Source organism: Podarcis liolepis (assembly GCF_965112155.1).
Source record: "Podarcis liolepis genome assembly, chromosome: 18".
Classification (NCBI taxonomy): domain Eukaryota; kingdom Metazoa; phylum Chordata; class Lepidosauria; order Squamata; family Lacertidae; genus Podarcis; species Podarcis liolepis.
Window position 1 is genome coordinate 10,708,099 of NC_139572.1, and position 26,379 is coordinate 10,734,477.

At 47.7% G+C, this 26,379-nt stretch overlaps 2 long non-coding RNA genes across 3 annotated transcripts; one reads left to right on the plus strand and one right to left on the minus strand.

Moving 5' to 3' along the window:
- Positions 1-12,666: 12,666 nt before the first annotated feature.
- LOC310697592 lies at positions 12,667-26,247 on the plus strand. 2 transcript variants are annotated; one of them, XR_014521068.1, is made up of 5 exons: positions 12,667-13,317; positions 14,806-15,816; positions 15,863-20,481; positions 20,795-21,824; positions 22,268-26,247. It is a non-coding gene; the product is annotated as an uncharacterized lncRNA (long non-coding RNA). The 2 variants fall into 2 exon arrangements; XR_014521067.1 differs by having other exon boundaries at positions 14,806-20,481.
- Positions 13,596-14,916, minus strand: LOC310697621. Its single transcript, XR_014521106.1, has 3 exons — positions 14,801-14,916; positions 13,867-14,042; positions 13,596-13,715 (listed from the first exon to the last, which is right to left on the minus strand). It is a non-coding gene; the product is annotated as an uncharacterized lncRNA (long non-coding RNA).
- Positions 26,248-26,379: the final 132 nt, after the last annotated feature.

Here is a 26,379-nt window from a genome sequence, read left to right on the forward strand (position 1 = left end):
GGACCTACTTCTGAGTAGACATAGTTAAGAAATGCCCATCCTCCAAAAATTGCTGTTTGAGCACCAAAAAGATTGAAATAAAAAGCAGAGAACATTCGGAAATGCCTTATTTATCAGTTATAATTATTATTACAGGTAGCTAGACATGTTGCTCTGCCATAGTTGAAACAAAATTAAAAAAATCCTTCCAGTAGCACCTTAAAAAGGTAAAGGTACCCCTGCCCGTACGGGCGAGTCGTGACCGACTCTGGGGTTGCGTGCTCATCTCGCTTAAGAGGCCGGGAGCCAGCGCTGTCCGAAGACACTTCTGGGTCACGTGACCAGCGTGACGAAGCTGCTCTGGCGAACCGGCACCAGCGCAGCACACGGAACGCCGTTTACTTTCCCACCATAAAGCGGTACCTATTTATCTACTTGCACTTTAGGGGTGCTTTCGAACTGCTAGGTGGGCAGGAGCTGGGACCGAAAGACGGGAGCTCACCCCGCCGTGGGGATTCGAACCGCCAACCATGTGATCGGCAAGTCCTAGGCACTGAGGTTTTACCCACAGCGCCACCCGCGTCCCTTAGTAGCACCTTAGAGACCAACTAAGTTTGTTATTGGTATGAGTTTTTGTGTGTATCTGAACAATTATTATTACATCTATGTATTCCACCTTTTCTCCCAGGAGCTCAGCGTGGTATGCATGACCCGCCTCCCAATTCTATCCTCAGATGGGCAGGGTATAAATAATAAAATTATTGTTGTTGTTGTTATTATTATTATTATTATTATTATTATTATTATTATTATTCTGAGCTAGATAGACCAGCGGTCTGTCTCAGTCAAAAGCAGCTTTCTAGGTTCCTATTTAAAACTAGGTCTTTACTCAGGACCATGAGGACTAGCACCTATAGCTTAGTGGTAGGGCTCTTGCTTTGCAAGCAGGAGGTCCCCGGTTCAACCCCAGGCAGCTCCAGGTGGCGCTGGGAATGTCTGCTGCCTAAATCCCTGGACAGCTGCTGCCAACTGGTCTTGACAGCGCTGGATGGAGCAGTGGTCTGACTCGGCAGAAAGGCGGCTTCCGGGGTTCAAGGCTTCTTGAACCAACTCCCTGCTCCCTGAAGAACCTGTTGGGTTAGAAAGAGCGGCCTCAGGGGCTCTGCACTCCAACCACCTGAAGTCGAGTGGAAGAGGGTGAGCGGCAGCAGGGCCTTGTCAGTAATGGGACCATGCTCTTGGAAGTAATCTGCAAGAGAGGCATCATGGTTACTGTATTTTCAGCACCAGATGAGAAAACAGGGCGTGAAAGCTGTATTTTAGCTCTTAAGCTCTGTCAGTGCTTCATGCTGGATTTTAAAACTGCCTTCTGTTTAGAGCAGTTTCCAAACTTGGGTCTCCAGCTGGTTTTGGACTGCAACTCCCATCATCCCTAGCTAGCAGGACCCATGGTCAGGGATGATGGGAATTGTAGTCCAAAGACAGCCAGAGACCCAAGGTTTAAAGCCTTTGAGGAACTCTCCCCTCTGGAAGCCTGCCTGGTGCCATCACTGTCAGCTTTTAGGCTCAAACTAAGACCCCCCTTGGCCTTTTTGAGATCATGCTAGTGTTTAATCTTCACCCCTGGCTTTTGACACCTGAGATAGAATCATAGAGTTGGAAGGGACCCCAAGGGTCATCCAGTCCAACCCCCGACAATGCAGGAATATCAACTAAATCATCCATGACAGATAAACAATAATACTAATATTAATAACAATAATACTCTAAAATGGTGTGCATCTTATGGGTGGCTTTAAAAGGGAAATTGGACAAATTAATGGAGGTAAAGGCTATCCGTGGCTGCTAGACATGAGGGAGGCTATGCTCCATCTCTGTGCTTCTGCATGCTAGCTGCTAGAAAACAAAGGGATGTGGGGGGCGGCAAATACTCCTGTGTGTTTCCAACAGGCATCTAGGTGGTCACTGTAAGAAAAGGATGCTGAACTAGACAAATGGGCCATTGGGCTGACCCACCAGGTCTCTTCTTGAGTTCTTACTACGTTTGAGGTTTTCCTTACTTTGCTATATGGTCAGATAAGCATTTTCAGCCATTCTGGGGCAAGGGGTTTTTTTTTTGAATGTTTTTTATTAAGAGCATGCGTGCACGCGCACACAAAACACATATGAACTACAAAGAACTATTATGACTGTTTAGAGGCACTGTGGTCTGTCAATACTCAGTAGGTTCCAAAGATCAGCATATGGCAGAGGCAGCGTGATTTACGCGTTCTGTTAACATGCATCATAAACCCTAGCTGATCAGAGACAAATCTGCCCCTCTTGCCCTTTTTATTTTTACTCGGTAGCTTTTATTGCTAGTGTGATGCTCCAACTTCCTTTTACTCCAAGAGTGTAAGCCTGGATATACCTTATTATCCCAGAAGAGTGCTACTGTTAGTCTGGCCGCCACTAATGAGTGGCAAATCAACACCTTGCTTTTTAAATCCTTATTATCATCAATAAAGATATAGTATTTAGGAAATTTTTGCTTCTTATGTGTTGCTTTCTTCTATCTTTTCAAAAATTGGCTTCTCCTTTATTTTTACCCATTTTGTATTTTATCTTGTTGCAAAGCCCCTTTGGGGCAAAGCGACAGGCAAGTGTGAATAATAATAATAACAATAATAATAATAATAATAATAATAATAATAATAATAATAACGCAATGGTGAGAAAGAGGAACAGGTTTAGGAAGCCTTTGCCAATGGGGCTTTTCCTGGGGTGTGGGTGCATGGTTGATGCTGAACCATGCCAATGCTAACTGCCAGGCCTGCATGACGTAGCCAAAGGCTGTCCCACCGTCAAGGAACCCTAAATACTGAACCTGCCACTTGCTCCTATTCCACTGCGGCAGCGTTTGCCTGCCTGCCTTGTCCTCCCCATCTCCCTCCTCAAGGAGGAACTCAAGACTGCAAACAGGACAGGAGTTTGCCTTCTTTGCTTATTTCATTTTGTAAACTGCTATGCACACAAAGTTGCTACAGAGGTAAAGAAAAAGGAATATATGCAATTTTTAAAACTGCATATATTTACTCTGCATCATTTTTTTAAAAATGCATTTTGTAAGAAGGATAAAGAGATCCCATCTAGTCCGGCATTCTGTCCTCACAACGGCTAACCTGATGCCCCAAAGGGAAGCTGGCAAGAAAGAGCTGAAAGGAAAGCAGGTCTCCCCACTTGTTTCCAACAACTGGTTATGAGAGGCTTTCTTGCCCCAGATAGTGGAGGGAGAACACAGACATCGTGGTCAATGGCAGCCTTAATTCTCCATGGACTGGTCTAAACTAGTATTTCCCAAACTTGGGTCTCCAGCTGTTTTCTGGACTACAGTTCCCATCATCCTTGACCACTGGCCCTGCTAGCTAGGGATGATGGGAGTTGTAGTCCAAAAAAATTGCTGGGTACCCAAGTTTAGGAAACACTGGTCTGATCTAAGCAGCTCTGCGCAGCTCTGTACTTAATCTTGTTTTTAAGTTGTATTTTAATCGATTGTTTTTATACCTGGTGTTAGCCGCCCTGAGCACGGTCTTGGCTGGGGAGAGCGGGGTATAAATAAAACTTTATTATTATTATTATTATTATTATCCAGTCCAGCATCCTGTTCTCACGATGGCAAACCAGATACCCCTTTTACAAAGCATGCAAAGCATAGTCTGAGCCCAAAAGCAATTCTCCCCTTCTCCCCACTTCTGGTTTTCACAACTGTACAGATGGGCAGAGCACAGCTATCGTGCCCAGTAGCCCTTGAAAGCGCCCCTCCCTCCTCCACAGTGTTCAAAATTCCCCAGGCACCAGGCTCATTTTGCAACCAGCGCGGGTCCAATTGCAACCCTGCAGAGATCTCGGGGCGACTGAAATCTCCATTTAGCCGGCCCTTCCAGCTTTCTTAAGCAGGTCAGCAGAACAGCTCAATTACTGCCTTTATACCCCACCTTTTCCTCCAAGTGGTGCATGAGTCAAGTCAAGGATGCCTTGATTTCTCAATTCTCCCTAGTACGACGCTCTAGCCACTGCCCCACCCTGCCTACCTAGAGTCCATCTGCTATGGTAAAGGTAAAGGTACCCCTGCCCGTACGGGCCAGTCTTGACAGACTCTAGGGTTGTGCCCATCTCACTCAAGAGGCCAGGGGCCAGTGCTGTCCGCAGACACTTCTGGGTCACGTGGCCAGCGTGACATCGCTGCTCTGGCAAGCCAGAGCCGCACATGGAAACGCCATTTACCTTCCCGCTAGTAAGCGGTACCTATTTATTTACTTGCACCCGGGGGTGCTTTCAAACTGCTAGGTTGGCAGGCGCTGGAACCGAGCAACGGGAGCGCACCCTGCCGCAAGGATTCGAACCGCCAACCTTTCGATCGGCAAGCCCTAGGCGCTGAGGCTTTTACCCACAGCGCCACCCGCATCTCCCTTCTGCTATGAGGCAGCTCTATAAATCAGTGGTGTCCAAAAAATTTTCAAAGAGGGCCAGATTTGGTGAAGTGAAAGGCCGTGGAGGCCAGCCAAAGGGTCAACCAAAGTTGTTAACCTTTTTTTTAAGGATTGAGGTTGTTGAGGTTTTTTTTTAGGATTTTACCCCAGGGAATTAACTGCCACAGTGGCCAAATTAAACTGGTTGGCGGGCCGGATTGGGCTCCCAAAACGGACTTTGGACATGCCTGCTATAAATGAAGTCACTGAATAAATTTGAGGAAAGCAAAATGTCTCTTGGAGAAGGATCTGAAATATATTGCTGGAAGCTTGAACTTCTTTTATTATGGATTGTTTCATTTCATGCTTTAATGTGTTGTAAATCGCTTTGAGTTTTTTTCTTTAAAATATAAAGCGGTATAGAAATGAAATTAATAATAGTAATAAATTTTAGATGGGGGGGAGCATCAAGACCGTCAGTGGTGGCGACCACAACCAAAGCTTAAGGTGTCATTTGGCAATTAGCTTTTATACCAGAGTTTCTAACACAGTTCCTCCATGAATTTATCTCCGACACTTTAATTTGCAAGTTGCTCCAAGACATCAGTGGAACATTGTCCAAATATTACCAGGAATGAATGAACAAATGAGACTCGCTCCAGGATTCCATGGAGGCTGTGTGTCCCCGTGTGTTCACTACGTGCATCAGGGCATGGGAGCAAGAGGGCGCACAACACCAAATGCCCCCCCCCCCACGGGGCAGATGCGTCCTTCCCTGCAGCACCCACCCTTCTTACGCACCCCCCCCAACTCAAACTCCCGGGAGACGTCTTAAAGATCCAGAAGTTGAAAAACAGCCAAGGGTTGGGATGTTTGCCAAGTACACAGCGATGCTGATGCAATGATGTGACACGACTACGCAACATCCTCCCTCCCCTCCCCCCCTTGCCCATTCACGCAGCAGCCAGACGCCAAGATGCCTTCGCAGCAGGAATTTTTTAAAAAAGTAGTGTGGGATCTTCACCGTGCAGCCAGGTGGTTGTAATAAGGCGAAGTTTATGCTTTCACTGACCCAGGAAAAGGAGAGGCGGGAAACAGGCAGAATTCTGGGTGTCTGTTGGGAACCCGAGGGAGAACTCAAGGCATCCTGGGTCTCAGCCTACCAACCCTGACATCCTGGCTCCTAACCAGCTGCAAACTCTGGGGAAACCTGCAAGAGTTATGAATGCACAGGGGCAGCTCTCATTGGGTCCCTCTAGAGCAGCGTGGCCTTCCCGGACTGGCAGCTGCCCTCCAGGCTTTCAGAGACCCTACCTGGGGATAAAAGCTGGGACCTTTTGCTTGCAAAGCAGGTTCTCCACGCCTGAGCTACGTCTCTTTCCCCACAGTGGTATTTATTTATTGGTTTTTAATTGCACTTATACCCCACCTTTTTCTCCTATGAGCCCAAGGTGATTCTTCCCCTCCCTCAATTAACCCCCCAAACAACTCTGCAAAGTAGGTTTACCTGGAAGTAGGGAATGGCCCAGTGAGCTTCACAGCTGAGTGGGCATTCGAACCCTGTTCTCTCAGGTCCAAGTCTGACCCTCTAACCACCACACCACACCAGGGCTGGGTGATATATTGATACAGTGGTACCTCTGGTTAAGAACTTAATTCGTTCCGGAGGTCTGTTCTTAACCTGAGGTACCACTTTAGCTAGTGGGGCCTCCCGCTGCCGCCGTGCGATTTCTGTTCTCATCCTGAAGCAAAGTTCTTAACCCGAGGTACTATTTCTGGGTTAGCGGAATCTGTAACCTAAAGCGTCTGTAACCTGAAGCGTCTGTAACCCAAGGTACCACTGTATATCATCCAAAACCAGTTTGAAGTCCATATTGTGATATTGGTTTCATTATTGTTTAAGGTAAAGGTAAAGGTACCCCTGCCCATATGGGCCAGTCTTGACAGACTCTAGGGTTGTGCACTCATCTCACTCGAGGCCGGGAGCCGGCGCCGTCCGCAGACACTTCCGGGTCACGTGGCCAGTGTGACATCGCTGCTCTGGCGAGACTGCACCAGCGCAGCACACGGAACGCTGTTTACCTTCCCGCTATAAAGCGGTACCTATTTATCTACTTGCACTTAAGGGTGCTTTCGAACTGCTAGGTGGGCAGGAGCTGGGACCGAAGGACAGGAGCTCACCCCGCCGCGGGGATTCGAACTGCCGACCATACGATCGGCAAGTCCTAGGCACTGTGGTTTTACCCACAGCGCCACCCTTCATTATTGTTTACCTGGCAATATAACGCAAATCATGATGTGTCTGTGTGTGCGTGTGCTATGCAAAATTCACAACGTGGGGAAAACGGTGAAGCCAGCCAATGGCTCTAAACAGCTCCATCCTTATTTTAGACACCGTGATATAGCAGTATATCATGATGTCGCCTAGCCCTACACCACACTAACTCTCGCCCCCAGTGAACAGCTAGCCTTACAACAAATCCTGTGTGAGAGGCCAACTTTTACCACCCCTGTCTGTTTTAAAACCTGTTATTTCTGGAGACAACAAGGTTACCCCCCTGGAAATTATTACTTTGCAACTGCTGCAGACCTCTCCCTCTGTCTCTCCCCCTTGGGATCAAGCCACCTTCCTCTTCTACTGAATTATGGGAGAGCTACCCATTTTAGCACGGGTGGCGCTGTGGGTTAAACCACAGAGCCTAGGACTTGCCGATCAGAAGGTCGGCGGTTCGAATCCCCGCAACGGGGTGATCTCCCGTTGCTCAGTCCCAGCTCCTGCCAACCTAGCAGTTCAAAAGCACGTCAAAGTGCAAGTAGATAAATAGGTACCACTCCGGCGGGAAGGTAAATGGCGTTTCCGTGCACTGCTCTGGTTCGCCAGAAGCGGCTTAGTCCTGCTGGCCACATGACCCGGAAGCTGTACGCTGGTTCCCTCAGCCAGTAAAGCGAGATGAGCACCGCAACCCCAGTCAGCCACAACTGGACCTAATGGTCAGGGGTCCCCTTTACCTTTTTACCCATTTTAGCAATATTTGGGTCTTACCCTGCCTTGACCACCTGTTAAACCTCACTCCCCCATTCAGAGTTACACACACACACACACACACACACACACACACCCCTTCACAGGGTTTTTTTTAAGAGCAAGGGGAAGTACAGAGCTCAGAAGCGAAAGTAAAAACCATGAGCATTTGCGTGCATGATAGCTTTTAACCCCAGAATCTGTAAAGCCACAATCCCAGGCCCTGCAAGCTCTGAAAAGGGGCGGGGGTCTTTAGTTCAATCAGCATGAACAGGACTTATTTCCGAATAAGACTGCTCTTAAATAAATAAATAAATAAATAAGAGGATAAACTGAGGTACAGGGAAGAAGCCCTGCAGGATCAGGCCCAAAGCTTCCATCTACTGCCTCTGAGAGAGGACAGTCAGCAGAGAAATTCACTTAGCAATGTCAGGGAGCCCAAAACCCCACCCAGTGGCATCACCCCAGTGATCTAGTCTTCAAAGACATGCTGCTAGCTTGCATGCCATGAGACTTAAAAGGAAGATTATCCATGGGCAAGAAGAATTGCTGGATCAAACCAAAATTCCATGTAACCCAGTGTCCTGTTCCCAACAGCGGTCAGTCACACACTCCAAGCAAGACCACAAGGGCAGCATTCAACTAAGTTTCACAGCAAGTTCACCCGCTGAAATGTATGAATACGACCAAGACAGGTTTGTTAATTTCAGTGGGTCTACTCTGAGTAAAATGGAGCTGAATACCACTCCATGGCATCAGTCTCTGTCCTCCGCGTGTGATAATAACTCTGCAATGTAGCACAGAGGTAGCTGCCAGCATGACATTCTCAGGCAGCGTTCGAAATTAGCCAGGCACACTTTTGCACCTGATTATTGGTCACTTGCAACCAAGTGAAGATGCCTAGACGCCACAACGGCACCTGGTATCTCCACCACCTGGAGGTGCATGCCTGGGCATCAATGGATTTGGACTGTTTTCACTCGCTAATACCACATCCTGTAGAATTCTATCTATTTTATCTGTACAATCAGAATGTATTTCAGGAACCAAAGTGCTTTTTCTGTGCAGCTTGAGCAGGAAACAGCGGTTTAGTGAATTGTTGCTTGTTTTCTCTTACCCCACTGCCCTGCTCACAGTTGGGAAGAATATTCCTAGGTGATGAATGGTTCCTGTTACCATTAAGAAAAAGAAGTAGGAATAGGCCAATAGATAGGCAGACAATCCCTGGATTAAGTGACTTTTCTTCTTTAAGTTCTCAAAGTTCTCAACCTAGCTCAAGGTTGTCATCTGAACTAGCCAGATGTTTGACTGAGAATCAATCAGTCAGTCCCATCACTGCAAAAATAAGACACGAGAGCAATCTTGAACCACAACGCCAAGTAGACATAAGGTTTTGGCAAATGGTTTATATATAGCTTATATATCTGAGTTTCTAACACTGGAGCCCAACATCAGGAGGGTGACAGATTCCCCATTTCTGATTTAAGAGGCATCCCCCGCTCTCCTGGAGAAAATGCCTCTCTTAAATAGAGGCATTCTTCCATCTCTTGCATGCAGTAGGGAATGCTGATTCCCAGGAGCAGGGATGGGGAACATCTATAGGGCCCCTTCAGAAGTGTCTGGACTCCAGCTCCCATTACCCTGACCACTGGTCATGCCTTCCACCCAGATTAGCCATCCACTTTATGCTGTTTTATGGCAGCATAAATCCCATGTTTATCTTTATTTATTTCCAGTGCTTGAAAGTAGCTAGGCGCCAGGCACATTTTGCGACTGACACAGGTTCATTTGTGAACATGTGGAGATATCTGGATGACAGGTTGGCGAATGGCCCCTCCAGCTGTCTTAAGAAGGTCATTTATTGCATTTATCTCCCACCTTTTTCTCCAAGGAGTACATGGTTTACCCCCCTGCTCAGTTAATTCCTACAACGACCCTGTGAGGTTGGTGAAGAGGCCGTGACTGACTCCAAGGTCACCCGGCCACAGAGTGGGGATTTGAACCCTAATCTCTCAGTCTAACACTCTAACCACTACACCCTACTGGCTTCCTAGAGTCTTTCTACTATGGGGCAGCTCTATAAATTAAGCAGGGAACTAAATAAGGAGAAAGCAAAATGTCACTTAGAGAAGGATCTGAAATATTTTCCGTGAAGCTTGAATCTGTTGTATTCTAGATTGCTTTATTTAATGTTGTAAACGGCTTTGAGATTTTTTTATTTAAAATACAAACCAGTAAAGAAATGAAATTAAAAGGAATAAACTCCACTGGGGGGCAAAATGGCACCTACACATACTGCTGTGGTGCCTGTAACCCAGGTTTAATTTAATATATCAGCTAATATGGTGATTAACTTATATATCCAACACTATCTCATTCTCCAAATTTGGAAGCCCCTCTGTCATGCCAACATGATCCAAAGGTGGTTTTCAAGCAATACAGAAATACCCAAAAATGTTTTCCTGAAGGCCTTCTTGAACCTACTGCCAACCTGTCACATTAGGCAACCCCTCTTCTTTGGGAAGGACCGCAGTTCAGTGAGAGCGAACCTGCTTTTCGTGCAGAAGGTATCGGGTTCAGTCCCCAGTGATGGCTGGGAAAGAGTCCCTTCCTGAAACCCGAGAGCTGCTTCCAATCAGTGTGGACAACACTGAGCTAGATGGACCAACAGTCTGACTTAGTCAGCTTTCTATGCTCCTAGTGTTAAGGGAGATGAATATCCCTCTGTCTGCTCCAGAGATGGGAACAACACCTGTGGCCTCTGGACCAAAAGACCCAACACCAACATCTTCCCTGACCATTGCCCATAATTTCTGCCTTGCAGGGGGTTGGACTAGATGACCCTGGGGGCCCTTCCAACTCTACAATTCTGTGGTTGCTATGAGTTCAAAGACAGCTGGAGGGCAGCATGTTGGATATCACTGGAAAATGTTATGTTTGTGGGTGCAAGACACCCTAAATTCCTGTGTCCAGCAGGAGTTAGAATTTAATCAAGGTAAATGTTAAAATATATTTCCTGACTAGGAAATTGCCTGGGGTGATGGACAAAAGGAAGGTAATTAGCCATTAGGAAAGCAAAAGAGCCCCCCCCCCTCCCTCAACGCAGAATTAGTTTTGAAGAAAAAGCTGAGTTTTGAAGTAGAGTTTCAGAATTGGCTGTGATGTGGGAAAAGGTTGCACGATGGAAAAGGCAGAGCACAATGTCGAGCTTTCTGCTTGAATCCAAGGCCGCAGCTATGGGAGACAAGACGCTTTTGGGGTGTTAATGCTGTGAACCTCTCCACTATCGGCTCGGGCGGTATATCTGTGTAAATAAGCCATATATCCTAGAGACACCAGTGTCTCCGCTGTGCCTCATTCCCAAAGGCCAAGCGCAGACCCTGGCAAAGCCCTCGGAACCCCTGGAATTCTGCATGACTCACAGATTAGGGTGGGTTCGGCTAGAGAAGTGTTTCCCCAACTTGGGTATCCAGATGTTTTTGGACTACAATTCTCATCATCCCTGACCACTGGTCTTGCTAGCTAGGGATGATGGGAGTTATAGTCCAAAAGCAACCAGAGTCTTCCCTGATGGAAAGCGGCTCCCTGTTTATATACAGCAGCGGGGGCTCTGCAGACTGAAGAGGGGCAACATCTGTGGCCTTCTGGCATCGATAACACCTGGAGAGGAGCCACTGGTGTCCCCCCCCCATTCCCCTCCCGCCCTCTCTGTAGCTTAAAGAGGAATGATATTCTGAGAAGGATTTGAAGGTGATGAGGGAGATTGGAGGGGGTGCGGGAAAGAAGAGAAGAGTAAGTACTCCCCTATAAACAGAGAGTGAGAGCAGCCATCTGAAGCAAAAGAAGACCTGGCTAACCAGAAAGCCTGAAGCAACAGTGGCCAGTCCATGGAGTGGCGAAGGAAACCGTCACAGAGACAGAGCTCAGTGGGAAATCAAATAAATAAATAAATGCAAAACTCCAGGAAGAGGTGGGGCAAGATTTCTGGTGGGGGAGGGGGCAGGCAAGAGTGCGAAAGGGTCTCTGCCAGGCGAATCGGGCTACAGGGGGAAGCCTAGGTCCCACCCCTCCAGCACATCACCACCACCATCATCATCATCTTCATCCTAACAGGAGGACTGAGGAGGGACTTTTATTCTGGAACAGAATCCTGTCTGGCGACCTGCCAGGTTTAGGTGCTAAGAGAAGACGCAATTATGTCCTCAAGCTCCCCTCCCCTCCGATTTTTTTTTTACCTCTCCCTCTATGTCCCCCCCCCACGCCCAATAAAGCCAGTGGCCTGCTCATTCAAAGTCAGGAAGCCATTTCAGACACCCCAGAAGCCCCCCTGACCTGTCTCCTAAGCTCCCCCCCGAAGTACTCTCCCTCCCCACACTCCATAAAACTGTGTTTTTTTGGGGGGGGCGGGTGGCAGAGGGGAGTTATTTTCTAAACCATGCTTTGTATTTAAGTGCTCCGGCCGCCCTCTGCCTCCCCGCCCCCACTCCACTCCACTCTCTCTCTCTCTCCTTCCCAAACTGGGAGGGAAAGGAGGGAGTGCGGGATGGTGGCCGGAGGAGGAAGAGGAAGTGAAGAAGCAAGGCCGGGGAAAGAGGACAAAACAGGGCTCGAACTTTTCGAAACAAGCTTTTTTCCTCCTTCCCACCCAAAAGGCCGCGGTGGGTGTTTTGATCAGATAATGCTACAGAACCCGGCGAGTCTGGCTGTTAGAGAGCCGAGTAGTTTGGAAACTACTTCTCGTGGAAATAAAAGTGTATCTTGTCAAGAGGAAGCCTCCTCCAAAACCGAAGTTCCAGCTTCCTGTCTCTCTCTCTGTCCTCCCCCCCCCGCCCCTCCATCCTCGGTGAAGCACGCCAAAGAATGAAGAAAAACCCACTTTCTTGCGAGTTTTTATGAGCAGGAAACCTTTTTGAAAAAGAAAAAGTTCTTCGCCAGCTGCTTCACGTCCACCTCCTCCCGAAATCCCCCGTCGAAGGTGCGGAAGACGATTTGCCAGGAAGTCGAGTAAGCAAAATCTCACGCCTCCCCCCCCCCCGCCAGGCGGAGGGGCCGGGAGGGGCAGCGAACTCCCAATCCAGCCCGGCCGGGGAGATAAGGAGGCTTCCAGCCCCAGCCCCAACCCCTCCAGAGGCCGCAGGAATCCCACTGCCACCGCCTCGCTCCTCCTCCCCCACCCCAAAGGGGGAAACCCCCCAACTTTTAAAGAGACGCACTTACAAAGCCGCTTCAACGATCCCCCAAATCGAAAGGTCGGGGAGGTCCACTTCCTTTTAAAAAAGCCTCCCTTTTCTGTCCACCCCCTTCACCGGGGGTGGGGTGGGGGGGAGCGAGGAGGAAGAGCAGCCTCCTCTTTCGAACCGGCCGGCGAGATCCCTCCTCTCTCCAAATCCTGCTGCGCTCTCGCCCCCCTCCGTTGGCCAAATGCGCTCTTTACACATGGAGTCGCTGGGCACGAGCATGCGCGCACCGCCCGCCGCCGGCCCCCTTGGCTCTTGAATCCTCCTCCTCCTCCTCCGATCTTCCTCTTCCTCTCTTCCCTCCCCCGGCCAAGCTCTTAATTAGATGGCAGCAGGCAAACTCCGCCTCTGCCATCTCCTTCCTTCTTCTCCGCCCGCCCGACCGCCCAACTCCGCTCCAAAAACTTTGCGCAAAATGGAACGGCTGGAAGAGCGCGCGCGCGCAGCGAGGAGACTCGGGCAGGAGACAGGCGTAAAGAGAGCGCGCAGCGAAGGATCGGCTTGGAGATCGGGGCAGAGAAGGAAGGGGGGATGGCTGAGGATGCAACGGGGGTGGTCCCCCACTTTTGGGGTGTTCCCCTTTCTCTTTGGGGCCACGTGGAGAGGCTGGACGGCGGCAGACCAAGTCTGGGTATGTGCCGATATAGAGGCAGGGGGCTTCTTTCTGCGCGTCCCACTCCGGGGAGGGAAGAGGAGGCGGCTGCGTCTGCTACATCCGATGGGGCTTTGCATGCTGGGGGAGGAAGAGGAGAAGCCGCCCGGCCTCGCTAGGGCCTCGGTGACAGAGAGCGCTTGTTGTTGGACCTGGAGGGAGAGGAAGGAGAAGGACGGCCGCCCGGGACTCGCCGCTGCCTGGCGCTTTGCGAGGCCCAGGGGTGCTGACGACACGCCTTTGCTCGGGAATAAGGGCGGCCGCGGCCGGAAGGGTAATCCCTTTATCGGGGCCGGCCGACTAAACTGTCAGCAAGCTCCCAGGTGCTCCGGAGCTCTCCGCTGACGCTGCGGAGTTGAAAGCCAGCTCTCGCCTTTCTGGCATTTGGGTTGGGGCCTAATGCGAGGGACAGGGTAGCTCAGTCGGTAGAGTCTGACTCTGGGGGTCGTGGGTTCGAGCCCCACGTCGGGCCAAAGATTCTTGCATGGCGAGGAGATGGGCTAGACGACCCTCGAAGCCCCTCGCAACTAGGCAGTTCTATGGTTCTCCCACCCACTCCACCACAATTGCTCGGTACAGTTTCCGCGAAATTGGGGCATTCACAATCTGGGTTAAAATGAGAGCTATAAAGAAGCACCTCTGGCCAAATCCCTTGAGGCCTCCAATCACTGCTGGGCTCCAAACTTCAATCAGCCACAGCCATCCTAAGGCAGGTTTCTTCTGTGTTCCCCGTTAAAACCAGCACTTGATTCAGAGCTGGAGGACTGTAATTTTAATTTGTTTTGGGGAGAGCAGTTGGGCACCTGCCTTTGTATGCAGGAGGTCCCAGGTTCAAGCCACACCCCAGCCACCTCCGTCTACTGCTACTGGCAGTGCCTTCCAGGGGTCGCAGGCAGAAGCACCCCACCCCATCTTTTATTTAGAAGGAGAGACTCCAGGAATTGGCTGCATGGAAAGCATTGTTCTACTCAACAGTAGAGCCACTGAAATGAATGGGCCCAATCTAGTCATATCCTTTCATTTCAGTGGGCTGTATCTAATGCTAATTCTACCCAGGAATTAGAACTGTTGAAATTGATGGACATAACCAACACAGGTCCATTCATCTCAGCGGGTCTGCCCTGTGTAGAAGGTGCAACTCAGTGGGTCTACTTGTGAGTACAACTTTGGATGCAAAGACCATGCTCCAGTCTCTTGTGGGCTGCAGCTCTTAGGCTTCTTCCATCAGCAACTTTGAAGTCTCTTCAAGGTTACCATATTTATTCGAGTCTAATGTGCCCTCGGATCTAATGCACACCTAAATTTTCAGAACCTTGAAACCAAAAAAAGGGATTTGCTGGCGAATGCAAATGTGCCATCGAATCTAATGCGCACCTGAATTTTCGCAGCATAATTTGGCCAAATGAGATTAGATTTGAGTAAATACGGTATTAATAACTTCCATCCAATCTCTTGTGCCCACTACAGCTCCCCCACCCCATCTTTGAGGATGAGATTTCAAGCCTACACCAGAGGCAAATGCAGCGGCAACACGCCCAGCCCTTACACCAACTACCCTTCGGTGAACACAATAAAACCTGGAATGCAAAGCAGGTGAAAAGGTGTGGTCTGGCTGGTCATGAGGCTGAGGCTGGCCATGATGGCTGTCAGCATTCCAAGGTCTTTTAGGTGTCACGTTCTGGGGTGTGCCTTTAAGGTAACGCTGTGTTTGAAGAATGGCGGGCATCAGCTGTGCTGCATTAATTATACTCCCTGGTGAGTTTGTAGGAGCAGGGTGGGTCCGAAGGGAAAATGGCTATCTACTGTCTTTTTTTTCCTTCTTCACCTAAACAAATGGAATAGAGGAAGACCTTTTTCGTTTTCTTATATTTTGCCAGGGAAACATGGCCAGCTTTCTTAAACCTAAAATTCTCAACAGGGGGGCAGATCCTATAAGTTGAAACAGGAATCTGCTACAGAAGACGCTGCCCAGTCCTATGGCATTTTAAGAGGGAGTTTGGAGACAGTGCACCATAAACAGGTGACCACGTGCAAAGTTTAAGGTCAGAGTGGCCAAGAAATAAAGCCCAATACCAGTCCTGCTTAGAGTAGACCTGCTTGATGGGCATGACTCACTTTGGCCTTTTAATTGCAGCATGTCTGTTGTGAGTAGGGCTAGCACTCGCTACTACTCTTCCCCATAAGATGCTGGGGCAGGTTACAGCAATGTATAAAGACAATATTGAAATTGTTTAAAGAATTTACAATCAGGAAGGATAGCGTGGGTCCTAAAAGATAGCAACACAGGAAGAGCCCTCCTGCTCAGGGCAATAGGCCATCTAGCATATGATCCTCTTCTCAAAGTGACCAACCAGATGCCGCTTTTGAGGAAAAAACACAAGCAGCACACAAGTGCAACAGCATCTCTCCCCACTTGTGATTCCCAGGAACTGAAATTCAGAGGAACAAATTAGGGTGTCAAAGGTGAGAGTTAAAAAGGTATGTTTTCAGCATAAAGTACTTTCCTTCCTTAGATGTTTTTAAGCAGAGGTTGAATGGCCTTTAGCTGAGATTCTTGCATTGCAGGGGTTTGGATTAGATGAACCTCAGGGTCCCTTCCAACTCTACAGTTCGGATTCCATACAGTTTAAGGTGCCATGCTCACCTCTGTAGAGAGGGGGTTCCACGGCTTAGGGGCTGCCACAGAGTGACCTGTTTGGCAACTGCTTCCCTTGTTCTACACTGGCTCCCAGTATGTTTCCAAGCACAATTCAAAGTGTTGGTGCTGACCTTTAAAGCCCTAAACAGCCTCGGCCCTGTATATCTGAAGGAGCGTCTCCACCCCCAACATTCAGCCCGGACACTGAGGTCCAGCTCTGAGGGCCTTCTGGTGGTTCCCTCTTTGCGAAATGTGAAGCTACAGAGCACCAGGCAGAGGGCCTTTTCGGGAGTGGCACCTGCCCTGTGGAATGCCCTACCGCCCAATGTCAAGGAGATAAACAACTACACGGCTTTCCAGAGACATCTGAACTGTATGGGGGTTTTTAATATCTGATGTTTCGTTGTATTTTTACATTCTGTTGGAAGTTACTGAGAGTGGCTGGGGCAACCCGGTCAGATGGGTCGGGTGCAAATAAATTAGTATTAGTATTAGTACTAGTACTAGACTCTAGTTGTCATCATCCCTGACTATTGCTCACTATGGTGAGGTGCATGTGATCTCCCTGACCTTGTTGCTGTCTGAATAACAGGTTTGCAACTACTAGCATGCAGTGTTAAGAACAACATAACCTATGGATAATTTCAAATATGTAGTAAGATTCCAGTCCCCATGGTTTTGGTTTTTTTAAAAGATAGGTGTGTCTCAGAGTCCTACCTGGAAATACCTGGAATTAAACCTGGGACCTTTTGCATGCAAAACAGAACATACAGTACAACCTCTTGCAAATATGGGAACAAAGACAGTCCCTCTGGAAGCAGGCCTAATAAACTATGTTAATGCCATTTCACAACGGTGAGGCATGGAGACAACAACGCCAGGTCACAAATCACAGGCCTACACGTTCACATTTGTTTAACTATTAATGTTCTGATTCCAGGGCCTTGGAAGAGGAAGCAAGCATGTTGGGTCAGGTGAGGAGGGCCTAAGTTAAAAACTGCTAATATTTTAAAATGAACAAAACGTGGAGTGGTTTCCCTTTAGGTTCCTTCCAGCTAAGGATAGTGGCGACAGAAATAGCAAGGGTTACATCATCTGCTTTCCTAAATATTAATGTGTGTGCACTCACACACAAACACACACAGAGTGTGTTCTCTTGAGACAGGCCAGAGGTTGCACACCGTTTTGAGAGCGAGGGAAGAAAGGGGGGGACAGTTCAAGGTATACCTGTCTGCCTGGTAGGCTGTGTGAAGGCTAGTCACCTCCCCTAGGGTTAGCCAATGTAATGCCTTCCAGATGCTGTTGGAGTACACTTCTGCTATCATCATCTCTGACCATTGGGCCATGCTGATTGCCAAGAACGAGGAATGTAAGAAGAGCCCTGCTGGATTGAGCCAATGGCCTATCCAGTCATAGAATTGTTGAGTTGGGAGGGACCCCCAAGGGCCATCTAGTCCAACCCCCTGCAATGCAGGAATCTCTGCTTAAGCATCCAGGACAGGTGGCCACCCAATCTCTGCTAAAAAACCTCCAAGGAGTCCACCACCTCCCGAGGGAGTCTGTTCCACTGTCAGAAAGTTATTCCAGAAGTTGAGTCAGAATCTTCTTTCTTGTCACTTGAAGCCATGGGTTCAAGTCCTGCCTTCCAGCATCCTTTTTTCACAGTGGCCAACAAAATCTGCATGGTACCAAGCTGGTGTGTACCTCTGATCTACACAGACCAGAACTTTTTTTTTTAAAAAAATCATTATAATGAAGCACAGGAATATTTCAGCACATGGCAAACAATACAATGACAGAAGAGCAGGGGAATGAGAAGAGGTTTGTGCATAGGAACCATCCATACAGCGGAGGTGGTGATTTTAAAATAAGAAGAGGCCTGCTGGATTACACCAAAGGCCCATGTAGTCTGGCATTCAGTTAGGAACATAGGAAGAAACCTTAATAGTGAGTCAGATCATTGGTTCATTGAGCTTAGTGTTGTCCACACTGACTGGCAGCAGCTCCACGGGTCTCTTCCCTGTCATGCCTGCAGAATTTTCTACATGCAAAGCAGAAAATCTATCACAGAGCTATGAGATTGATCTCCAAGGACCTTCTGGCAGTCCCCACACTGTGAGAAGTGAAGTTGTAGGGAACCAGGCAGAGGGTCTTCTTGGTAGTGGCGCCCACCCTATGGAATGCCCTCCCATCAGAAGTGAAGAAGATAAGTAACTATACAACCTTTAGAAAACACCTGAAGGCAGCCCTATATTGGGAATTTGTTAATGTTTAGTTATGTTTTTATGTATGTCGGAAGCTGCCCAGAGTGGCTGGGGCAACCCAGTCAGATGGACGGGGTACAAATAATAAAATTATTATTATTATTCCTTGCCCACCACCCAGACTGAAAGCCCTGCCCACGGCAGAGAGGTGTATTATAAACCACCCTGTGAGTCTCAGATGTAGGGTTGTATACAATTTTTAACAACAACAACAACAGAAGGGCCAGTGCTTTTTGGGATCTCCCTGCTCCACAAAGGAGATGATGCTTTCAAAATGGCAGTTGTCTTTTTCAAGCTCTGGCATGGAAATCACTCGTGTACTGAATCCTATTAGCATCTAAGTTTTGCTTTTTCAAAAGGAAAACACATTTAAATGGTGGTTGGGGAGCCTTATGTCCATGGACAGAATTCAGCCCTCCAGCTTACCTGGCCCTCAAAACTCTCCCCATGCATCACCCCATAGGAGCCAACTGCTATGGTCTGAGAGGTCTCCCCCCACAATAAAATGTTTGAGGGTGCTGCCCCTCCCTCAAAGTTGATGAGCATTGCCATTCAAATGGTGTGTGTGCACCGCGTCATGTGATCGATTATGCAGGGTGGGGCTTACCTGGGCCCCCCAATATTTGATTCAAGTTGGCACCCCTGCATCATCCTGTCATAGCTCCTGCTTCAGACCGTCCTTGAGTGTTTTGGTTTGACCGCACTGTGCCTTTGTGATAAAGCCTCTTTGCTTGCCTTGATGGAGGATGGAGAGAAAGGTGTGGGTGAGCAGAAACCAGCCTACTGCCCAAAGGTTAAATTTGCATCCATTGCTCTGCCCAGTTTTGCCTGTGGCCCTGCTCACCACTTGCATGGAGTCCTCAAAAAACTTTACCAGAAGGGAATGCAGCCCTAGAACTGAAAAATGTGCCCCCCCACCCCAAATCCCTGACTTAAAAGGATTGCCTATCTATGTATTCATTGGAGAATTAGCACCCTTGGGTGTCAGACTTTAGCGGGGCTTGTTCAGCTGGGCTCTTCAGTGAAACCACTTAGCATAACTTGTTCAGGTGGATGTGGAAAGGTGCACTTGGAATGACAAGGAGAAGATGAGTCAACTTACATTAAATAAATAGGTTTGTGTACAGTATATGAAAGACGGAGGGAGGGGGAAAGGAATCTGTTGACCTCAAAGCAAGATTTGCACACCTGGGATTAAAATACAACTCATTGTTTTTCTGAACTGCTGATGGGGACAAGAACGGTAGTGTGCTGCAGAATTCTGGAGGTGGCGCAGCTGCCCTGCGCACTACACCCCACCCTAACAGTAGATGGCTTTGGTTCTGGGGGGATCAGTTCCCAGTTATCACTTCCATCTTTTAAGATGGGAATAAGCAGCCGTACAAATAAGTCACCAGCCCACATTTATCTTTTTGCTGCTGCTAACCATATTTTAAAATGGTTTTCCAAAAATGCACAACTTGTGTCAAAAAGGTTAGAAAGAAAGAAGAGACACAGAAACGGGCTCTCATAAAGCTTCCCAACCTGTTCTGCCAGAGATGATTCTTGCTCTTCCACAGGTAACCAAGGTGTGGGGCATTTGCAAGCCTGCTATTATCCTGCCTCACAGACTGGGTTGGGATATGTGTTCTTGAACTCTGAGAATGCCCCTGTGGAGCTAGAACGGACATGAAATCCCCTCAGCATGCAACTGAAATAATTGGGAGTCCTGGAAAAGTTGTGGACAGCAATTAGATTTCGCACCAAGCAAATAGTTGTTCCTTTTTTCCTGAGACTCTTTTAGCTTCCTGCTTTTCCTATGGCATCCTGTCATTTCACACTCTGTCCCTGGATAGGAAAAAAGACCTGGGCTAATCTTCCAGGGGCCACATTGCGGTGGTGGGCAGAGCCAGAAGGGAAAGTGGGCAGAGCAATAAATGCAAATTTTACCTTTTGTACGATAGGTACAACACATAGGTGTGTTCTACACCCACGCCCACACACCCCTCTGCCCTCCATCCAGGTAAGCAAGATGCACTATCAGAATTAAAGGACTCCTACCCAGGCAAAAACACCCAAGGAGATAAAGAGGCAAGGCTGGTGAGAGATGCTGGCCTGGGTAGAGTCCCGAGCAGTGAAAAAAACTTAGATATATAAGATTGGCACAAAATGGCTCCTTAAACCAGGATTACAGTCGCCAAAACAGAATGACTAGTTGCCATTTTGGGTCCAGGCAGCTTGAAAGTTGTATTTTTCAATATAGTGGTGCCCCACAAGACGAATGCCTCGCAAGACGGAAAACTCACTAGACGAAAGAGTTTTCCGTTTTGGAGGTGCTTCGCAAAACGAATCTCCTATGGGCTTGCTTCGCAAGACGACAATGTCTTGCGAGTTCCTGCGGGGGTTTTTTCCCTCCCCCCCTTTTTCTAAGCCGCTTATCAGCTGATCCGATAAGCCGCTAAAAGCTGCTAATAGCGCTAATCCGTCAATGGGCTTGCTTCGCAAGACGAAAAAACCGCTAGACGAAGAGAATCACAGAACGGATTCTTTTCGTCTTGCGAGGCACCACTGTAAGACTTTTTGGTTCCTGAAATTCATTGATTGTGCAGATAAAATATAATGGATAGAATTCTACAGAATGTGTTGCTAGTTTGTGAAAAAGTTCCAGGTCCAAGGATCCCTAGGCATGCACCTCCAGATGGTGGAGACGTCAGGTGCCATCCTTTTGCCCAGGCATCTTCACATGGTCGCAAGTGGCCGATAGCCAGGTGCAAAATGTGCCTGGTGAATTTCTAACGTTGGTCCGGAGGGCCAAATGGAGAGGCATGGAGCTGCTTTTGTGCAGTAGGCCTGAAGTTCCCACCCTTGCTTCCCCCACATGCACACTTTATAAACTACTTTGTACATTCCCCTAACAAAATAAAGTCTTAAGGGAATGTGGCCTCGGTGGTTCACATCCATTGTGCTATACTCATATTGCTCCATTTCTCTCTCACATTCCTTTGCCATCAACCTTTCTAATTGTTAAAGTCATTGGAACAGAGACTTCTCGTTTCTCTCCTGTTGCTCATGTACCCCTACAGAGCCATGTTTCTAGAACATGCACACTATAAACGATCATGCTTTCTGCAGGCTATGAAATGCGGCCCCCCCTCCCCATGCAACCTGCAAAAGTGAGTTAAGATTGTTTTTTGTACATTAAGTTATAGAAAACAATCTCTATAGCAAAGACCAGCATCAATCCAAAGCCATCAAAGAGAAGCATCAGGCAGTGTAGTCTGAGGGTCATAACCAGAGTTAAGATCGTCATTATAAAACTAGCAGTTCATAAAACACTCCGGGGGGGGGGGGAGTTGCATTGTTTTTAAGGTGGGTGAAATTCTTCAGAATAGTTTTATTTTTAAAGGCAGGTTGCATCCAACTAAACTAGAGTAGACCCACTGAAGTGAATGGATCTAAGTAAGTCGTGTCCTTTAATATTAGTGAGCCTACTCTGAGGATGACCAGCAATGGACACAAGCTAGCGCTACTCAGAGCAGACCCATTGAAAATAACAGACATGCTCGGTTCATGTCCATTAATTTCAATGGGTCTACTCTGAGTAGGTTTTCCCAGTAGTGATGTATGGAAGTGAGAGCTGGACCATAAAGAAGGCTGATCGCCGAAGAATTGATGCTTTTGAATTATGGTGCTGGAGGAGACTCTTGAGAGTCCCATGGACTGCAAGAAGATCAAACCTCTCCATTCTGAAGGAAATCAGCCCTGAGCGCTCACTGGAAGGACAGATCGTGAAGCTGAGGCTCCAATACTTTGGCCACCTCATGAGAAGAGAAGATTCCCTGGAAAAGACCCTGATGTTGGGAAAGATGGAGGGCACAAGGAGAAGGGGACGACAGAGAATGAGATGGTTGGATGGTGTTCTTGAAGCTACTAGCATGAGTTTGATCAAACTGCGGGAGGCAGTGGAGGACAGAAGTGCCTGGCGTGCTCTGGTCCATGGGGTCATGAAGAGTCGGAAACGACTAAACAACAACAACACTCTGAGTAGGACATTGTTAGAGACAACCAAGTGTTTACTAGGGTGAGAAAGAAGCTATCACCACTTTCAGTGGCAAGACACCCGCTCCCAACATAAACAGGAAAGGTGTGTTTCATAACCCCCCTTTTAAAATAATTTTGCAAGAAAACATTTCAGTGAGTCGGACTGCAGCTTCCAGTCTGACATGGGCTTTTATACATTTGGCAATTGTTCAATGAATGGAAGTGGGGACACACAGAAAAGGAAGCAAGCTTTCGAAGTAAATACAGTTCCATGCCCAAAAAGTTTCTAGATAACTCCCCCTGCTGCCGCCTTTATGCTGGAATCTCAGCCTGCACCAGGCAATTCTGACAGTTAAAAGTACGGTATGTTGAACTTTGAGGGAGTGGCAGGTGCTGGTTGGATATTTTAAACTGGACCTCACATTCGCATGACACTAATAACTTGATCCATAAATTAGTCTAACCGCCATCATCATGGGGCTTCCAGCAACTGGTATTCAGAAGCGCTGCTGTCTCCCAGCAAGGAGGCCCTGAACACAACCATCATGGCTAGCAGTGGGAATCATGGGTGGGGAGAGTTGGTGTTACACTCAGGTCCTGCCTGTGGGGACTTACTATTGGGGCATCCGGTTCACTACTATGAAAACAGGACTCTGGACTGCTTGGTCCTCCTTTGGCCTGATCCAGCTGCAGAGTTCTTCTTTGGGCTGCATTCAACTAAGTTCTACTCTAGAGCAGACCCACTGAAATGAATGGGCCTACATTAGTCATATCCATTCATTTCAAAATGCATACTTTCTAGCATTGGATACAACTCTATGTTCTTAAGTTCCAATTCTATCTCCATTCAGTTTTACCAGACCCTCCAAGTGTCCCTGTTTTCCAGGGACAGTCCCAGATTTACAGACGCTGTTCCGGTTTCTGATTTGATCCCAGAATGTCCCACTTTTCCTTAGGAGATCCCTATTATCATCAGAGAAATGTTGGAGGGTATGGTTGGCTGTCCCAATTTTCATGGGAGAAATGTTGGAGGGTAGGGTGTTATGCAACTTAGAAGACATCTGAAAGCCATCCCGTAGAGGGAAGTCATTTTTAATGTTTAATGTTTTATTATATTTTTATATATGTTGGAAGCAGCCCAAAGTGGGCAGGGTATAATTATTATTATTTCTACTACTATAACTGTTATGGAATAGGACATCCCTTTTTTCATCAGAGAAATGTTGGACGGTATGTTTTACTCGATGACTCCCAGTACTATGAAAAAATAAAGGAAAAAATAAACACCCCTTTATTTCTACACTTCCGTGTTAGTTGCTTTTCCCTGTCTCCTAAGGTTAATATCTCCAAATACATTTCTCACAGGGAACGTGCCACAGCTGTCTAGCACAGGTATGGGTGGGTGCACAGCATGGGCTAATAAACTCCCCCCCCCCGAAGATTTGCACAGCTGACAACCTTCCTAATTTTACAGCTGCTGTCTTGGAGATAATGGAAAGGTAGAACAAAGGCGCGCACACAAACACAACGCAACTCCATCTCTAAAATAACTTTTTAAATGGAGCACGAGAAAGCAAAGGTTTGATTCCTAACCTATAAGGAATTGTTCAACCCAAATCCCCAACCATGGCCTGTGTAAGCGGGAGGCGCACACACAATGGATCTCCAGAGCATGTAACATTTTCTTCCAAAAGCACATTTCTTGGGGAGAGAGGGAATGACATATGAAAATAAGAAATCCCTGCTTTTGGTGGCCCCACCCCCCAGCATAAACACACAAAGCACTGGCTTAATGATTTGAAAAGTAGGGCAGTTCTCTCATCACCTGAGGACTTAACATCCCTGTCATTGTATCCAAGAGGAAGGAAATGTCTCACTTCCCCAGCTATTTCAGGAACAGAAATCAAGGGGAGGGGAGAAGGGTGGTTAGCTGAGCATTCCATCATAGGCTATTGGAATTGCATTCCTGGGTCACCCTAGGCAGTGAAGTGAAGTGGTTAGAGCACTAGTCCACCCATCTGTCCCCCCAAAAAATCATGTCTCAAGCAACCTGCCCCATGGGCTTAGAATGAAACAGATTCTCCCATTGGACGGGTGGGGAACACCTGTGGCCCTCCAGATGTTGCTGAATCACAACTCCGGTCATCCCTAACCACTGGGTCATGTTGCCTGGGGCTGGATAGAAGCTGATAGTTCAGCAAGATCTGAAGGGCCACAGGTTCCTCGCCACTGTGCTAGGTACGTGGGCTACTGGCTAGCTCCAGGTAAAATATTTCAGGGGCGAGTTTACTTCTGTGGGCCTGCATAGCTCGACACCCCTCTTCTGACCCTCCACGGATTCATCCGAGGGGGGGGAGGGTAGGGGGAAAAGATGCAGCTCGGAGATAGAGAACATGCATTGCATGTAGTCAGTCCCAGGTTCAATCCCCAGGCTGGGAAGCTCCCCTGCCTGAAACCATGAAAAGCAGCTGCCAGTCAGTGTTGATCTGGCTCAGCATAAGGCAGCTTCCTACATACAGCTTAGATCTGGTTTTTATCTTAGTACAAGTTTCAACTGCCCTATCAATGCCAGGACGTGTGAACAGCAGCACTGCTTCCTGATGACATAACAATTACTTTACACTGATTTAAGCTGTAGCTTCTTGCCATATAATGCCCTTAACAATTTGGGATCTGGGCATCTCGCCATATTGTCCTGCTGGGGACCCAAGATCTGCAGGGGATGCCCTGCTGCAAGTTCCAGCCTTAAGTGTGTTCAGTACTGTGGGCCCAATTATGTGGAGCTTCCTCCTGGCTGGGAGGAGAGAGGTCTTCTTGCAATGGCCTTTTCATTTCAGCAATGCACTGCAGTGAAGTTTTCTGTTGCATAATAGGTTTTATCCACTACATGCTTTTCATTATTTTTTAGAGAGTTTAGAGATCTAGGTAATTAAATGGCATATGAATACTGCACTTTAACTAATATAACTAGTTAAATCTGAGGACCAGTCACCCATTAGAGGGCCTTCTCAGCAACAGAAGCTCCAGTTGTGGAAGGCACTTCCTCTGGGAGTTAGGCCGACCGCAGCATTCATGGTACTGCAGAGTTGGATAAGACCATGAGGAATCCTTTGCCCATTGTGGGGCTTGAACCCACAACCCTGAGATTAAGACTGAGCCAGGTTAGAGCAATGTACTCAGCTTTAGATGCTGGCTGAGGACCTGCCTTTCTGTGAAGAGTGTAATATCAGCCTGTGTAGTGAGAAACAAGCATACTTGACAACATTATGTGATATTTTATTATTGGGTTTTATTTATGTAGTTGCTGTAACCAACCCCGAGGTCTTCTGATGATGGGCAGGAATGAAGGTTTTTATATATATATAAATAAGTAAATGTGCTTGTCATGATCTATATTAATTCCCCCCAGCCCTCATAAAAACTTTAAAAGCGCACTGATGTTCAGTGGCTGATCTGGTTTGGCATCCTGCTCTCACAGTGGCCAACGATGTCCCAATGGGAAGCCTCCAGCAGGACCCGAGTGCAACCACAGCAACTCTCCCACTTCTGATCCCAAACAACTTGCATTATGCCTCCGATCCTGGAAGTAATGTACGGTTATCATAGGCTGTAGCAACTGATAGCCTTATTCTCCATGAATTTCTAATCCTTGTTGGGAGCCATTACTACTTCTTGTGAGAGAGGATTCCAGTTTCATCATGCACTGTCTGAAAAAGTATTTCCTTTGTCTGTTCTAAATCTTCCAAGATTCATCTTCATTAGATGGTCCTGAATTCTGGTGTTATGAGAGATGGAGAGAACAACTCTCTGTCCACTTTCGGCACTCCAAGCATACTTTTAGATACCACACTGCTTGCATATGGCAGGGTTTATACACCAGACAAGTGACTTTACGTATCTGAGGGCACTAGACTCCAGTCCATCACAGCTTCCACCATAATACATTTGTTATGTCTTTTTAAGGTTTAATTTCTTTTTCCTGCCAGAGACTTAACACAGCTAGCCAAAATGTTGCCCGGAGCGTTCTTTCCTTCCCTTTGCTGCTCTTTCGTTGCTCAGCCTTCTGCCACCAGCAAAACTTCCATCTCTAAGACAAAACAAGCCCCTGCATGCCTCTAG